Here is a 6,804-nt window from a genome sequence, read left to right on the forward strand (position 1 = left end):
GATGGCCCCGGACTGTACGTCGTTGACAGCAACGTGACTGGCAGAGGTGAACGAAGCCGGTTCTGTTCGTTCAGAGCTGATGGGAGACAGTGTTTACCGCAGAATGGGAGAACGAACGTCGGCATGTTGCGTTCAGGGGGTCGTGCTGTACCGTGGAGGGGGTGTTTAGTGTGAGGAGGTTTGTGGGCAGGAGAGTTCATCACTGATCACGCTAACGGAAATTTGACAGCTCAGCGTTACATGGATGACATTCTTTGTTCGATTGTCCTACCATTTTTGCAACAGCGACAGACGCCCCATTCAGTCCAAATCGTGCAGAACTTCCTTGCAGTCAACAACGTCAACGTGTTGGCGTGGCCTGCACGCTCCCCAGACATATCCCCACAGAACACCCCTGGGATGTCATGGATCGTCATGTTTGATAGCGTCCACATCTTACAGTCAACCGACAAGGACTGATCCAGGCCCTCAAAGAAGAATGGCGACGCATTCCACGTGACGTCATTAGACGACTTACTTTTTCTGTACGCCTGGGTTTTTGCGTGTCTTGAAGCCGGGAATGGTCATACACGCGATTTTAGATGTATGTGCCCTTTGTCCATTACGTTGAAAGTTTGTTCTTGCTGCCCCACCTCAATTCAGGCAACTGTTAGGCCAATATCGGATGTTGTATAAATGTCATTTTAAATGCTGATTATGTTAAGATTGTGATCTTTTCAATGCATTATACTTCATGCATCTATCTTGTGGTTTTTTAACCAGACTGATTTAAAACTAAGTTAAAGTTTCTTTTTGCCGTCAGTGTAGTTACTATAGGCAACACTGCCGATTTCTAATATATACACATAAAATAATTACATTTTTGAGCGTTAATAACGCTTCCTTACTCCTTCATCTGGAAGTTGGTCATGGGCGCATCTTGGTACTTTAAAGATTAAGTGTTGAAAAAGTGATGACTGGATATTCAATATAAAGCAGGGGGCACGGGTGGCCCAGTTGTCTAAGGCGCCGCGATTCGCTGTGCAGAGTTGCGTCCCTTGGGCTCGCCAGAAACCTATGATTGTGGGTTCGAATCCCGGTTCGCCCCGATTATGTTTCTAGGTTTGTCAGCACCATACCCGTGTTCGTGGGTTTCACCGAAGTGGTAAACGTCTGAGACCTGCATCAGTTCGGGCTTTCCTCCCACATTAAGCTGACACGCCGTGATATAACTGGAATACTGTTAAAAGCGGCGTTAAACCCAACTCACTCACTCACTCACTCAATATAAAGCAATGTCAACTATGAAGGGAGGCAACTCTTGCTACCATAAGCGGTCTTCCGTCTGGTGAGCCGCGATAGACTGTTAAACTAATAGAACTAATGAAATCAGCACACGCAAACCTCGGTTGACCGGACTCCACTATGGACCGACCATTTGACATTGTAGGGGGCTAAGACATAAGGTTTTAGCTAACATTGTCCATTGGATATACATGACTGGATGTCATGAATGAAAGTTAAATTGTTCGCCACCTCTTTTCACAGATTAAATGCGTTTTGAAACTGTGACTGAAAGATATCCTGTTTCTAACGAAACTACTACAATAATACAGTTAAATTACTTAATATATCAAGTCACCAACTAATCACAATAAAAATGACTACTGAGAATTTTATTACCACTCATAAGAGAATCATCTTGTGCTTTTTGTGGGGTAGCCCAGTGGTTAATGGTTTGCTGATCACACCAAAGACCCGGGTTCGATTTCCCACATGGGCACAATGTGTGAAGCCCATTTCTGGTGTCCCTCAAAGAGATATTGCTGGAATATTGCTGAAAGTGGTATAAAACCATGCTGCTGACACATTGCATGGTGTCACCCTACCATACAAAGTCCATTTGGCTAAACTTTTCTTAAAATTAGTCTTCAGATCCACTGACTGTAAAAAGTGAAAATTGTAAAGTAACCGATTTAAAAGCACTCTATTCTTATTCTGCTGTTCTGTGCAAATGCTTAAAATGATATCATCATAAACAAAAACAAGAAAACTTCAATGATGGAACAAAACACTTTTATTCAACATCTTCCTGTATCAATGTGCAGAACGGAACATAATACCATTCCAGTCCTCACAAGGAACAAGGTAGGATGAGGATCCTTTATTATCACAGATCTGAATAATTCCAGAAATAAACAAACATTTAGAAATCATTATGAAATTATATGTCCACATGAATGACAACTAGATGGTTCATTTCACAATTTGCAGCTTTGGGCCAATTTTGTTGGGTTTTTTTATGAACATTATTGTAATATCTGAACATGAGCAAGTCTTTGAATCACACTGACTTCATTGGGTATATAAATAAATAAATTCATCTTGGGTCAATGGCTTGCTCATACATAAATTTTCTCTTGACTTGTCAAAGATTGGGCTGTTTTCCCTCATTTTAGCCATACACTTGCATTTCATTATGTCAGAAGTTCAGATTGTGCAAGTGTAAGAAGAAAAAAAAAAGTTGTCTGGCTTTGAAGTGTCCAATAGCTTTCATACAAATAATTCAATAACTTCCAAATCTAAAATTGTTCCCAAATGGACCCTTATCAATCCTCGTCCTTTTGTTAATTTATTTTATTTCTTATTACTTTTTGAAGCACAGGAACAATCAAATATTCAAGTCATATAGCATGGAAACTTCTTGACCGGTGCATCTTTTCACCCCCAAAAAGATAGTGGTTGCAAATACACAGTTCAAAATTATCATTATTATATTGAAACATATTCTTCAGTTTATAGTACTAAGCTTTTCACATATTTATGCTTCTGTATATAAAAAAACATAGAATGTCCTTATGACACATCCTAATTCAACAAGTTTAAACTGTTGACAGAACACTGATACATTATTATAATATTCCAATAATTTATCTATTTTTTATATTTTTTTTGGAACACATATACATTGTATTCCAGGGAAGTGGGCTGTGACAAGAGGACAAGATGGCAGCTCAGGCTTCCTGGTGTACAACGAAAGAAAGTCTTAGGAGAAATACTCATAAATAGCACCCTTCCACGTACTTGAAACCCAGCCAAACTGATAAAGAATGGGGTGAGGTCTCAAACCTTCAGGCAGAGGAAACAGAATAGGGCACCAATTCACTAGGCATATTAGTCCTGTGACTATTATATCTCAATAGTTTCATAAAGACATTACAGCACTATGAAGGCTTTGGGGAGAGGAGAGGAGAGGAAAGAGAATCTGGTCTTGTTTCTTATTGCATTCACATTTTCTCCATACATGCACTTGTTTACATTCAGGAAGCCCTGTTTACAAGAAGAAGTACATGCAATTTATTCAAAAATGGAAGAAATAGTGGTAGAAATACAGAAGAAGTCAGAGAAAAAGGAAGCACCCTCATGTAAAATATGAAAAACTATGTACAATTAACATGATTAACCAAATGACATATATCAATCTTTAGTATCACAAAAACAATCCATAGTAAATATATTTTCGTTTTGGTTTTGTTTGTTGTTTAACGCTGCATTCAGCAATATTCCTGCTATATGACGGCGGTCTGTAAAATAATCGAGTCTGGACCAGACAATCCAGTGATCGACATCATGAGCATCGATCCACGCGATTGGGATCGATGACATGTATCAACCAAGTCAGCGAGTCTGACCACCCGATCCCGTTAGTCGCCTTTTTCGACTAGCATAGTTGCCTTTTACAGCAAGCATGGGTTGCTGAAGACCTATTCTAGCCCGGATCTTCACGGGTGGAAATATATTTTCAAATTGACAAAAATATTTAATAGATCAAAGGCACTTTACTCGCTTCATTTTATTGTAAGTTACACTTAACGCTCTTTCAAACATTTCTTCAATTGTATTACTATGTGTCAGTATAACATAGAAGAGAAACTGAAGTGCACATTCAGTAAGGGAGCATCTTTCAACAGAAGACAGCAATGATCAAGTCATACTAATACACAAACAAAAAGGAAATCTCCAGCACAAACATGTAAAGCTTTGTTTGTTATGAAAGATGTAAATCTTAGAAAGAATAAATGTCAGATATGAGATATGGCTCGAACAGTTTTGTAATATGTGATATCCAGTCTAATCTCATAAAAATCATATCTTGGACTCCGATATGATTACTGTCTCCATAACAGGTAGTGACAGGTGAACCCTGAATGAACTGTCCGCCCAATGTAATTGAAGGATGTGTGGGTCCTTGGGCCAATCAGAGGTTAGCTTTGTAAAAGGATTTGGATTCTTTTTCAACCACCTGCATTCATAAATTTCATTTTGTACAGATGGAAACCCCCATTTTGGGGAGTAGATTCCTGGGTGCAACAATAGGATGCATAAAACATCAACAAAAATATAATGGTACAGTACACCCTTATTTATTTCCATTCGGAAATTGCCATTTTAGTTAATTTTAGAGATACAGATATACCAAGAATTGAGAAGCTTTGGGACAGATTGGTTGATTAAAACTTTCACCTGACAGAACCTGCTATGGAGGTTTCATAAGACCTTAAAGCAAAGAAGTATCCTATTTATGTAAAAGATCTGATCTTAAAAGAGATTGTATGCATTCCTGATTGATGGAAACATGTTTACATGATACAAAGAACTAGAATGTGTTTTACTCGGAAAAACACAGGAACCCCCATTGTTGTAAATTGATCATAAACTGGAATGTGCAAGTACGTCGGAATGATTTCATGAATACTTTTTATCTTCTATATTGATAAATGATATAGCTGCACGCTTGCTGTAGTCACAAGAAACATGTTGCATGTACAAAATTAACTTAGCATTGGCCAAGGCCCCTTTCGTTTTGGCAGGACAAACCAGCTAATATTTGTTTTCCTTGATATTTGACATATTTCATCGTTATTTTCAGTATCTAAGCTACATCAGACCCATGTCTTCGATTAAGCTGGGGACTGTAAGCTCTTGTATAGAAAGCTTCAGGAAAGTAAGGCCTCAGGCTTAACCCTCGGTCTGACTTTCCCTTAGCTTCCTATTCTCAGGTCTTACAGTCCCAAGCATAGCTGAGGACATGGGTGTTATGTATCTTAGTGTTTTAGATCCTCTACATAATCACTGACTGTGATCCTATTAAGGCTGCCTAACAGGCAATATAAAATAATTGAACAAATTGCCAATATGTGTTGTAAGGAAAAGAATGTAATTTGTGAGGACGAATGAGTGCAGTGTTTGAAATACAACATATTGCCAGACTACCATCAGGACCCACTGACTCTAGAAGCTGCCATCTTCCCGAGGCAAGAGAGTTAACTGACTATAAAAGTCCAGTTTCCACCCTTACCGAACTAGGCTGGTATTATGGAGTTACATTATGGCTGGGCTAACGAGTCTATGCATAGTCCAATCAAAATTGCGCACCGAAATCGAAATCCGGTTCGTAAACTGTCATGCAGATTTGGGTCGACTGCAGGATTTGCAAAGCATGTACACGACTAACTCGTTGTCAACAGATATTTACTAAATCTTTTCATGTTTTTAATCAAGGTGCTCACGTGATTTGATGCACTTAGCGATGTAAGACTCGTTTTATCGCAATATAGATCTTGATTATCGATCAGATCGTCTTGATTGGGCGCCACCGTTTTGTTTGAAGCAAATTTAAGTGATACGAGATGTTGAATCTCATTGTTCAAAAGGAGAGGCATTGACAGGACATAACTCATAATAGCCACTGGTGGCGCTACGATCGAGCCCAGGAATTCCAGCCTAGTTCGGCAAGGGTGGAAACTGGACTTTTAAAGTCAGTTAACTCTCTTGCCTCGGGAAGATGAGAAGCTGCAGGCCCTGACTAAACTCTTTAGGCCCTCATTTTGAAAAAAAATGCAGCTTATTGTGACCAATAAATCAACACATAAATTTACAGCAGGCAATGAGGACACATACAAATTTGAAACTACAGGCCCGACACAAGATCTACCTGCCACGGGCCTACGTGCAGGCGCTTATTTCAGACACCGTCTTCCTGATATCTAGTTCTATAATGATCCACTGAAGATTTTGTACACTGCAATACATAGTGAAAGTATCCTATCATGTGCTTGTGTACGGATACAACACAATATATCTACATGCAAGTAGTACCGTACATCTTATTTGGTATCAAAAGAAAAGAACAATAATTTTTGGGGAATGAACAAAAAGTTCCCGAATGACTATTTGTTTGACTCAAGTATATTTAGCCTTAAGTCACTATTTGTCGTGATGGAATTCAAGTCTGTAACATGGAAAGTGCTGTGTGTTCATGTATTGTGCATCCATGTTAGTATTGCGATAGAGATTATGGTGATTTGACACATCTAACTTGAAACTGAATGAGGTACAGTAAACTATGTTTATAACGAACACGCTTGTAACCAATGTGACCATACACCCTTATTACTACCCATAAAAGTGACTAATGCGCTTACGAATGGCGCAGCAGAGGTCACGAACTAGTCTAGATTTCTGCTATACCATGGTAACAAACTGACCGATATAACAAACTTAATTTTTAGTCCTGGTCATTTATTGTATATCGGTATATGCTGTACATATACTTATAATGAACTACGGTTATTACGAACTAAACTTAGTGGTCCCTTTTAGTTTGTTATAACCGTAGTTTACTGTACAAATAAACTTAATATCCAGGAGTCTCTTACTTGATGAAGTTTGAATACAGAGACATTGAATAATCAAATACCACTGAAACAAAATGATGGCTACACTAACTGTAACATGATGCACAGATTATCTGACGTGAGCTGT

This window comes from Haliotis cracherodii, unplaced genomic scaffold (assembly GCF_022045235.1).
Source record: "Haliotis cracherodii isolate W230 unplaced genomic scaffold, xgHalCrac1.p SCAF_16, whole genome shotgun sequence".
In the NCBI taxonomy this organism is placed as follows: Eukaryota; Metazoa; Mollusca; class Gastropoda; order Lepetellida; family Haliotidae; genus Haliotis; species Haliotis cracherodii.